The sequence below is a fragment of the Haliotis rufescens genome, unplaced genomic scaffold, assembly GCF_023055435.1.
Source record: "Haliotis rufescens isolate VD_foot unplaced genomic scaffold, xgHalRufe1.0.p SCAF_23, whole genome shotgun sequence".
Lineage (NCBI taxonomy): Eukaryota > Metazoa > Mollusca > Gastropoda > Lepetellida > Haliotidae > Haliotis > Haliotis rufescens.
Window position 1 is genome coordinate 1,297,082 of NW_025963924.1, and position 11,741 is coordinate 1,308,822.

General features: G+C 37.1%; 1 protein-coding gene and 1 long non-coding RNA gene across 2 annotated transcripts in view; one reads left to right on the forward strand and one right to left on the reverse strand.

Moving 5' to 3' along the window:
- LOC124140140 overlaps positions 1 to 8,018 on the forward strand; it is a 33,043-nt gene extending 25,025 nt beyond the window's left edge. Inside the window, exon 3 of the long non-coding RNA XR_006861881.2 lies at positions 7,322 to 8,018. This is a non-coding gene — a long non-coding RNA (uncharacterized LOC124140140). The remainder of the gene's footprint in view (positions 1 to 7,321) is intronic.
- The window catches only part of LOC124140137 (FERM domain-containing protein 4A-like), a 214,736-nt gene extending 203,897 nt beyond the window's left edge, over positions 1 to 10,839 (reverse strand). The window contains exon 1 of the mRNA XM_046507543.2: positions 10,712 to 10,839. The gene's annotated coding sequence lies outside the window, so the exon portion shown is untranslated. The remainder of the gene's footprint in view (positions 1 to 10,711) is intronic.
- Between the last annotated feature and the right edge of the window lie 902 nt (positions 10,840 to 11,741).

Sequence of the window (11,741 nt, forward strand, 5' to 3'; positions counted from 1 at the left end):
AATAGGCACTTGTCACATAGTCCTTACAAACTGCCCAATAGTTGAGGTATCATAAGGACTAGTAGAACTTTGCCATTTTTATACGTTTTGCTATGTGTTTATCATAAGGACTAGTGGACTAAAAATGTTTGTTGTTGTGCTGACATGAACATAATGAAACAGGATACAATATCTCTGTCAAAAACAAAGCTACAGTCTGTTAGCAGGAAACAGACACTGATCAATTGCAGGGTGTCAATTGCATTGAAACCATGACAACGGCTGATTCAAGTAATGTCATAAACCCACACCAATTCAAAGATCTCCATCATATCAGCCTCTCACATAAGGCCACACTTATAGTCTTCTTTTTTTAAACTTTTATTGCAAATCAATCTGTTTTGTGAAGTGTGTAAATTATTTCATTTCTTATCAAAGTAGTGCGAAAAACATAACACTAATATTTTCCATAAACATATACATGATGTACATATGTAACAGACATAGTTCTCTTGAAGTGTCAACAGTGCCCAAAAGACTATAATTAAATGCATTTCGTGAATAATTATCGGTATGTTAACAGTCACATTTTCCCTAAATTTTTGCGGGTTTCTTTATATTTTGCTGTCTGACACCATCCTGCCCATTGCTCAGGATTCTTAAACTCACTAGCATTCCAAATTAATTCCACAACACAAATAATACACTTTCTCCCCAGAGTAATTGGCATCTTGAAATTCCATTTCTTTTTAAGCAAGCAGCTACCACTTCGTCCCTTTCAAAGCACTACAAGTGAATTTCCAATTTCATCCATGTCCAGTCCTTTTGCAACAATAACTACAAAAAAGCCAAATCAAAACGTGCAAGAAAATCAATGCAGAAATGACATTCCTTCACAAACCACCATTGCCGCCAACACGTCTTCCCCAGTCAAACCACTGGAGCCTGTTAACTTAATGCAATATATTACAGTTCATTGCTGCGGATGAATTCAATGCCTTTGTATCGATAAATACACTGTTTGCTTAATATTCTCTAAAAAACGTCCATTTCTGTCTCCTAGAGGATACAAAAAAGGCCCATTATTTTTGCATTATTTATGGTTTTCAGGAACTAAATCACAAATATTACTGAATGTTTCATGCTCATGATGCTATTGAGTTTTTATTGGTTATTCAAATATTTTCAATATTACTGTGATAAAAGTAATTTTGTACTTTTCAAAAAAAGAAATTATTTACATTTTGTAATTTGGTTTCAACAAAAGTTTTAACATGGTTAGCTGTTGCAGGGACTTTCAAAACTTTAAACTTTAAACCGCGTAGAGCAACATTCAAGCAATATCATGGACAGGGACACCAGAAATAGGCTTCACACATTGTACCCATGTGGGAAATTGAACCCAGGTCTGACGAGCAAACGCTTTAAACACTTGGCTACCCGACTGCCCCCCACCTATTGTGTAAGAAGTACAGAGGTTTTATTGATCATGATGAATTTTTGATGATACAGATTCCCCTTATGAGGTCACTGTGTGAGGAGGACACACATCCTTGGTCAGTGTTCCCACTCTAAAAACTACCAGTCCCTACTATTCCTGTCAATCTCAACTTTGAACAACCCAAAAAGTGTACGAAAATTACCTTGTTTTAATTCTTTCAACATCATGTGTCACTGCAGTGTACATCCATGGCTGACCAGTTCACTCACGTCACTCACACAAAGCTCAGTCACAATTTTCTCTTTTTGATTCAAGACTGAGTCGCTACAAGCAGATATTTAACCTCGAAGCAAAGCAAAATGTTCTTTTCTTGCATTAAAATTAGACAACAGGAAGCCATGATTATAAAGACAAGCTGACTTTATTCTAAAAATATACCTTATTGACTATCCCTGATGTTTTGTTCAACATCAAATATTTATAAGATACTTAATTTGCCGGTTAACATGGAGTGACAGTCACATGAATTACTGGTCAAAGATTAGTTTTACCAGTAATAAAACTGGTAATGACCAACTGGTAATGCCGGTAAATGGGAACATGCCTTGGTGTCACCACCAGCTATAGTTGCAACCAGGGATCTATCTTGGGTTCTATATTTGCCAGTTTGGGGTAATAATGTTCGGGGGTCCTAGGCATTAAAATGGGGGTCCCTGGAGATCACTGTACCAACAATAAATAAAATACAATACAAAGTCTGTGTGATGCTTTATACTTATTGTTTGTATCAAAACTTAAGTGATTGAGTAAAGAAAATCTGACATTTACTGTCCAAACATTGACTTCATTTCTTATCAGAACCGAAAAATCAGATAAATGATCGTTTCCATTTTAATACTCTTTTGCATAAAATGGGACTCAAAGTGGATATTAATTGTGTCCATTCTAATCTCTTCATTTTTATGCATAAAGGACAGCGTTAGAAATTGGCACTAGTCCTGTAGTCCTTACCAAACTGCCCAATAGTAAAGGTATCATAAGGACAAGTAGATATTTGCCATTTTTAGGAGTTTTGCTATATGTTATCATTATAAGGACTAGTGGACTGAAACCGCTGAACATGCTGAACATGGAAGGATGCAATATTTTGCGTCTGGTAAAACCCTGGCTGCAACGAATACACTATTAGGGGAATACGATTTGTATCATGAATATAGGGTAATGAATACGAATATTTTTTCACAAATACAATAACAAGAAAGCAGTTCATGTATTATTTATGATATTCAGTGAAATAATAACAAAATAAATGATTTGACATGGTTTGTTAATTATAATTTATTATACATTTATATACTGTACTTATCCAGGTACTAGTACCTGCTCAAATGTGACAATGACTAGTGACTAAAATACTGTCAAATTAAATATAAAAGAGTGTTGTCTTTGAAGAAATCTATGCATATAATATGTTCTCATGGATATTTTAAGGGTCAGGATATGTAAATGTACATGCTGGATATTCATAAATATTTGATTCTAGTGACCACGAGTAACGAATTGAATTCATGAATGGATACGGTTCGATTCACCGAATACGCTAGTGAATCGTAACAGCCCTACTGAACACACAAACCATCAGAAACCCATAACAATCAATGACTGCTTGATGGTAAAGGAACAAACCAATTAACCTGATTATAAACAAATCATGATTGCACATACCTTATGGAGATACACAAAATATGTATCAATACCTGAACATAAGGGATGTCACAATACTATCTCCCTATACAATACATATTGTAATACTTTGTTTATGATACGATACATATCACAATATTTAACTTGCAACAATTTTGTGTGAATTGTTATATTTCATAGGGCATAAACACTTTTTAAAAGGCTTGAAACTTCCTGAATATCTGGTCTCATATCTGAAAATAAATGTCTCGTTTCAATCAATTTTATTCAAATTTCAGACAAATCTTGAGTGCCAACACCAGTTAGGCAAAGACAAGAACAGAATTTAAGTCTTAAAAGTCTAAGTCTGTGTACATTATACAATGCAGATATAGCATAAATTAATAATGATGAAATTCTTAATTAAAATGATGGTAGGACCCATTTTGCCAACAAAGTCATACCATTGCTGTCTTTAAATGTTCCAAGAGTGAAACGACACAGGACCAAAATATGAATCTAGACCTGAGAAAGCCACTGTGCCAGCAATAAACAGAATAGACACTTGGTCTCTAATAGAACGGCTTGCATGAAATTGACAGACACCCAGGCGTTTAATACCAGAAATATGGTAATCATGGTAACACATCAAGTATAAAGCCTGACTTATCCTATTGTCCTTAACTGACCCAAGACCAACCGATACCTTTCAGAAACAAATATTTCCAGGTTGAAGCAGTTACGAAAACTAAAACCTAACAAGGAAAAAGACATGTTTTGAAAGTATTTGATCTCAAAAGCTTCACAAAGAATTTTTAATGTTTCACAGTGAAAAAGGGCCCTTTCGTTGACTTCAATGCTTTATCACACTGTGCATCGTAATCTTAGCCCAGAACTTAAGCAACTAGTCCAAAGACGAGTCTAGTAAAATCTCTTTCAGTCTAATAACCTCAGGCCCTAATAGCTCATGTATACTACTTAAAAGACACTGCGCGACACTAACACTGGTCCGCTGGTCAGTGTCTAGTAAATATGTTTAAGGACCAATAAAATTAAATAAATGGTGGTCCGGTGATCTAGTGTTATGTTGGGGACGAATAAAGTAATTTAAGTTTGTATGACTTCTTAAATCAACGATAAATCAAGTCTAAACTCTAAGCACCATTGTGTCTGGTTGGTGCTCTAAACTCTAAGCACCATTGTGTCTGGTTGGTGCTCTAAACTCTAAGCACCATTGTGTCTTGTTGGTGCTGGTACTTTGGACCACTGACAAATTTGGGTCAGTGTCAAGCACTGAAAGGAGCAAAAGAACACCCACAATTGAAAGGCTGTGTTGCAATACCCACCATCCATGACAGAGTAACTATAGCAACAAGAAAAATTGTGAATTTTTGAACTTCTTTTGAGTAGTATTATAACATCAAAAGCTATCAAAGATGTTATATGAGTTTTGACCCGTAGACTCAAACTGTCTTTTTCACAGACTTGAATCTATTTTACAAAGAAAAAGTGAAAAGAGCTGACCCCCCTTGCGTCTTCCATCCTGCCTTCTTGTTGTTTACAGGAGGAGGTGACTATTCACACTAATAGAGACATCACATTCTGGAGGTATCAATCACCCTGAAATAACAGGGTCAGCTAGATCTACTTGTCCTGCAGCCCCAGGCAGGTGTCCTTACTCACAGTTTTCAATTATAGATTTGTATCTAGCATTATGAACAACCCCACCCACCAAACATAACCAGAGGAGAAGGCCAGAAATAGTTCCTTTTTAATAGCTGCCCTTAGAAAACATCCATCACCCCTGTCAAGTTCATACTCAGGTGAACTGTGGCGATATGGCAATCTTGATTTCTGTTGTCAATATCAATGTTTGATGCATTTCATTTACCTTCTATTCCTTATATATCATGAGTTAGCGGTTGGAACAATCTCATTGAAATCAGATCTTACTTCTTGCTACAGCTGAAGACATCCTATTACGGGTCACGTGGGAACGACCTTTCATCCGACCAATCAGAGAATTGCTCACCAGATCGGAATGTGTATTCTAGTCATGCAACCTTGAAAAATTTAACATGGGGAATTCCGAATGACAGGCTTTACAACTGGATCCATACAATCTAGGCTAGTCCTGCACCATGACCGTGGAATATATTTATTTTATGAAAAGAAAATAATCTAGAAATGTATACAAAAGCAAGTCTAGCCAGCTCAAGCTAGCTCTATTCCACACTCTGAAATCAGCATAGGGAATTTTTTTTATATTTTTAGAGTCAAGAAGGATATTGTGTAATATAAGATTTCAGAGACTAAATGTTAGTCTAAATATAGGCCATCTGTTAACCATTCCAGAATTTTCTTTTTTCAGTTTTCAAATTTGTAATTGAGAATTTGCCTAAATATGTTTCAAAGCGTAGTCGCCAGTTTGAAACTAGTGCCGTAAAGCACAAAGGTGCCTTTTGATTGGATAATGTCGACTTCTTGTCAGTCATTCCACTGGTTTGTCAAAGTTCACAAAAGGTCGTTCTGACGTGACCCGTAATGGGATGTCCTCAGATCTTTGCTTAGCAGTAGCAATAACTAAGATCTAATTCAATGAGATTGGTGGTTTAATAATTCTTTCAGCAATATACCAGCAACATAAACAAGAAACACCAAATAGGGGCTTCACTTTATAAACAGTGGGGAGGGTGGATTGCCAAGTAGTTAAAACATTTGCTCTTCGCGCCAAAAACGTGGGTTTCGATTCCACATGGGTACCATGTGTGAAGCCCATTCCTGGTGTCCCTCCACCAGAATATTGCATGAATATGGCTAAAAGCAGCATAAAACCATACTCACTCACTTCTATACAGTGCTCATTTGCGGAATCGAACCAGACTCTTCGCACAAACATTTCACAAGTTTAACATATTAGACTTGGATCTCTAAACATTCACTTTGAACAAAGAAATCTGATAATGGAATACAAGTCCTCGGCCAGGGCTAGAAGGAAGTATTATTTTCACTAGGATGCAAAAATGATCTGCTAGTGGCAATCCACAAGGAAATGGTACTAGTCCCTGAAGTTTACTAGTCTCGGACTAACAGACTTTAGTTTATTTCAGATCCTGCAATAATTGTCATAGACCATGCTGACTATCAATTTTTTATGTATCATATTATGATACATATATCATATTTTGTCAATGTGTATTGAGGGTGTGCAGTATTACCGGTAAATTGAGGTTCATTCTTTCCACAATACACATCACAATGTCATTTTTTAATGCTCAGTATATTGGGTGATTTCAAGTTGCGATTTTTTTATCATGTGTTTAATGTTATACACATGCCAAATACCATCGTAATGTTACCGTAATTCCAAAAGCAAGTTCGCATTCTGGAGTTTGTCCGAGGCAGTAGTGTAATGCGAAGTCATCACTGCCCCAGGGCATGTATCTGTGCATATTTATTAAATGTGTAAACACAATGTTGTACCAGCATCTTGTTTTGTTTCACTTATCATGCTTATGATCTTCAATTCATACACTGGTGTTTCAAATCGCTTCTGAATTCAAACTTTAGAATTATACAATATATCATGAATTGTATTGCAATACAGCCCTGTGCATTGTAAAATATTGTGATACACTTTAAACACCCAATACTCATCCCTAAATTGTGTATTCTTTGGTTCTGGTTGTCCCTTGCATGATAATCAAACCTTCCTGTACCTAGCGCTTACAATATTGACACTGACCATGAACAATGGCAATTTACTGCAACTTTACTACAACAACCTTTTATTACCTTGATCTCGGACACTTCATCACAAAATGGCTGGGAAATCTGACAAACGTCAACATGCACAACAACATACAAGTTTCATCAGGAGTTTACAACATTGACACAGCAGTTCCAGGCCATGTCCCTGTAGTAAAGTCAAGTTTGTTGAGCAATAACATACTGACATATCACCCAACCATCTGACCCAGCCGAGAGTCGGAGAGCTCGGGATGACTAAGTCAACTAGTCAATCACCTAATGACAACTACACCGAGCCTTGAACCTAAGATGTTAGAAGCACGGACAGCAACAGGGTATACCGCAGAACAGCGGCTGTGGCGGCGAAGAGATGCTGCTTTCTTCCAAACATCCACTGCCTCTCCCGACTCTTATCCCCACAAATTGATGCTATTAATTCACTTATTGATTTTCTGTTTTTGTTCACAGGGGATCCGTGCAGTGACTGGCCTGATCCGTGGCCTGACGAATGATGCTGACTTCATTTACATTCAACATTCGGGTCAAAATGGAGCACGAGTTGTAAAATATTTCGTTATGAGCGACATTAAAGTGAGAAAGTATGTTGTGAATGTTGATTCATTGAAACAAATGCATCCATTTCAAACCTGTGGAGACAAGTTAGAATGGCATTAACGTGATCAATATGATATTAAGGACATGAAATTGTCTCTTAAGATATTGCTGCAGTTAACATATAATACTGTGATTATTGGCTTAGCAATTATTTCTCATCAAATACGTGTCTCTGGGGTAAGAGGATTTAGTCTTGCATCTGACTCATTGAGGAAGAAGCACACATACTTGCTCAGACACCAGTCATCATTGATTAAAACATACATATTATCAAGAGATGCTTTTAGAGTAAGTGTAGTAATATCAGGACTTAGTCACCAAAATGTGCTTCACTTCACCTACCCACCTACCCACATAATGCACATCATGGACAGCCAGGCGCCGACTCATAACCCCAACATTAAAAGTTAAAATTTGGGGGGGAAGAATCAAATACCATAGGAGTATACTCCAGGACCTAAGGCACCCACTTTAACTTCTAAATTTCTAGTATTCTCTTAGCTGTGACCATGGTGAAAGTTAGTGAGTGAGTTTGGTTTTATGCCGCTTTTAGCAATATTCCAGCAATATCATGACAGGGGACACCAGAAAGGGGGCTTCACACATTGTACCCATGTCATGAATCAAACCCAGGTCCTCGGCGTTACGAGCCCATGGTGACAGATACATTACACTCAGACTTTCTGTGAGTGAGTGTGGAACGTTTTAACTCCACTTTTAGCAATGTTCCAGCACTATTACGTCTGGAACATCAGAAATGGGCTTCACACATTGAACCCATGCGAGGAATTGAACCCAGGTCTTTGGCGTGACAAGCGAACACTTTAACCACTAGGCTACCCCACTCCAGATTTAATGTGACTGTTTGAATTAGGAATTATTACTGAGGAAATGTTAGAGGAAATGCGATCACCAGCATTTGAAATTAAGGTGCATCCTGATGTCCTTATGACTGAATCAAGGGAAAGGGATTTACATGACACAGAATGTGCGTCCAGTACACGCAAATGTATAGAATGGACGCGGAAAAAATAAACCTTGTGTCCCAGGGGATGTACAATAATATTCATTGTACCAAATTCTTGAGAAGAAATATGGAGGTCCTGTATTTTAAATAATGATAAAAGTTCTGATAGTTATTGAATGATAACATTTTCATCACCACCCACCTCACTTCCAAACAGCCCATCCAGCATGATGTCTGTCCCCATGTAACTATTAATGAAGGAAATTCTGTGTGTTGACTTGTTTCTCATGACATACACCTCTGTGTCGTCCTACAAAAAGCTCATGCAGCATCACAGTCACTGAGAATCATATCTTAGGTAAATGTACACAAATGCCTTGAACAGTATTTCTTTCATAAATATATAAAAAAAAAAAAAGCCCCTCACCTCATATTTTTGAACATTTTGGATGAAAATCTGTAATTAATTTTTCCTGTGGTCTTCATAAAACATCTTATAGACATACCGTATTCGATTTGCTAATATATTGGCGAGTGAACAATCCCAATTTGCACCCCTTGTGATTGATCAATGTACACAAGACTTATTTATTCGTGTATAATATGCACTCGTGTGTAATATGCACGCTTAATTATGGGCAATTAACTTCTGGAAAAATATATCTGTCGTATATAAACATTTCAGGCTGTCAGCATAAACCACGAAATTTATCTTTCAACTCTGTTTTTTTCACCAAAATAATATTCTAATAAGAGCCTCCTATTTCTAATTTGAGAGCGCCCTGGGCGCTTATTACGTTGAATACGGTATCACTTCAGTCTCTCCCACGCCATATCCTATCACCACTGTTCTAATCTGTTAAGATCTGATCATGAAGAAAGCCATGTCCAATCCCAATCCTAACTCACACTAACTTGACACTTTCATCAACAGTGTTAACAGACAACAAGAAAAACATCAGGTATTGCGAGAGCACATACATTCATAAACCAAATTAAAGTCTTCTGTCTTAGTGAAGCATTAGCATGATCAAGAGCACACACGTTCATACACCAAACAAACCTGTCTCAGCAAGACATTAGCATTATCAACAAGACTACTGGATGAACTTTGTGCCAATGGTTCCATCACATCTACATCCTCCACAGACATTATTCACAATGGCAGGGGAATTCCCTGAATGTTCTTCAAGGGAGGCATTATGGGTACCTTAATTGAATACAGATGTACTACAGAAAGGTCACAAGACCTTTGGCAAGAACCCTACACAGCAAACAGACAATGGTTACATGTGGTTAGGTAACAATTCTTTAGGATTTGTGCTATCAAATTTTGAAGACAAAAAGTCAACTTGATAAAATGTTCCATATTTTGACATGATTCGTTAATGACTATCTTAGTTGTCATATAATTCCTATTATTATCATTACACACAGGATTATGTTGGTATAAGTTGTAAATGTACAAGTAATTTGTCAAATGTCTTAAATACTCTTAATTAGGAACTGTGCAATTGCCCGTGTAAATATATATATGCGCCTGTAAATTACCTTCATTAAAATGAGCCTACAGTGCATTCGGATCATTGGGGTTGTTCTCATGCTAATTATTTCAACAAATGTTTGCTATGATATTCATCTTTTGTAGTTTTACTAAAAAAAGCAAATTATTTGTAAACATGGTCCTGTGGAGCAGCAATTTTCTCTCCATTCACAAATTAAGAAAACCTGGTAAAAGATTATCTCTCGCCTTGTTGCCAACAAAACAATCACTTGATCACGCAATCGTGTGCCAATCACAGCAGCTAACATAACAGTTAATGAGTTGAGTCTTGATTTGTGATTTGTATTCAGACAGTTATCTCGACCCAGTCCCTTTCATGTAGGGTATGGACTCCACAGTATCAACACTTTGTCGGACCAAGCTATTACAGGGCTTAGAAGCTACTGGGCATGAATCATTGAACGGCGTGAATCTCACATACAATCTGGCACTCTTCGTGCACGGAATAAACAACCGGGTCCTCTCCATATACAGACGATACACAGGACACCGACAACGTAGACACTGCCCTTTGCTTCCTCACGGGCGTGACTACACACACACAATTGTAGATGGCTTGATCGTTTGGTAATTTCATGTGGGCGAGATCTGGATATGGCGCGATCCCATTGTTTTTGAAAACGACAAACTTTCGAACCACCTGTCACATGCATGTTATTGACTGTTTTCATAAGAATTCAGCTTTAAGACATTTATTTAAAGAAAGACTTACCTTTGGTGGCTATGACTATCCAGTTTCTAATAAATGTGCCATTATTTTATCTCACAGAAACCCGCTTTTGTCGCAAACACATGGGGGGAATCCGTTCGGTGAATTCAATCCTCCGCCATTGGGATTACCCTGCCACACTTCCGGGGAATCTGCGCATGCTCGAAACAAATAATGACTAGACCCGAACAAACAAAACATATTTGTGACAACAAACCTAGTGTTGAGAAACGCCTTTGTTCACAAATGCGTCAAACACAATCATTAGGATGAACGACAGTGAACGAAGGATGACTCACTCAAAATAGCTAAAATGCACTATAATCGTAATGTTGTTTTTAATCATAATGTATGAATATATTCTGTGCATTAAGTCCATTATTACCGAAAGTATCTATTCAGATGTGTTATTATAAAAAAAAAATCATTTTCAAAGATGTTGGAAAAGGAAACGAAAAAGATATTTGTAATTTGAATTCCACAAGAACACGTGTCCTGTCACTGTACCAGTATATATGGTGTATATATACGAGGATGCCAACTCCTTAATTTTATTTAGATGGTATTCGTATTTGGTACGCAAATTCAACATTCTAAAAAAAATGAAAGAAATGTTGTACGTAAAAATTGCAATTATATATTTTATGTTAAACACATTTTTCAGTAATTTAACTTCAAATAGCACCTGTATTTCTCAATGCTTTTGAGATTTGTGTTAATTATAAGTAATATCCGGGATAATTTGGTATTCGGGTTTCAGCGGAAGAGGGCCCCCTCATACAAAGCTGATCGATCTAAAAATACAAATAGCTAGTGAAATGAGTGAATGTTGTCAGCTGTCATTCACATCGATCTCTGCAGATGACAAACGATCGAGTATGCCCGGGCAAACCATGGCAGTTTGAGCACGAATCCACGTCATCAGGCTTAAATCTACCATTGTACCCGCTCAATCCTCATTAGACGGCTCTTATGACAAGTACTGGCTATACTGCGTATGACCTATTAAACTACGGAATCACACGAGGCCATA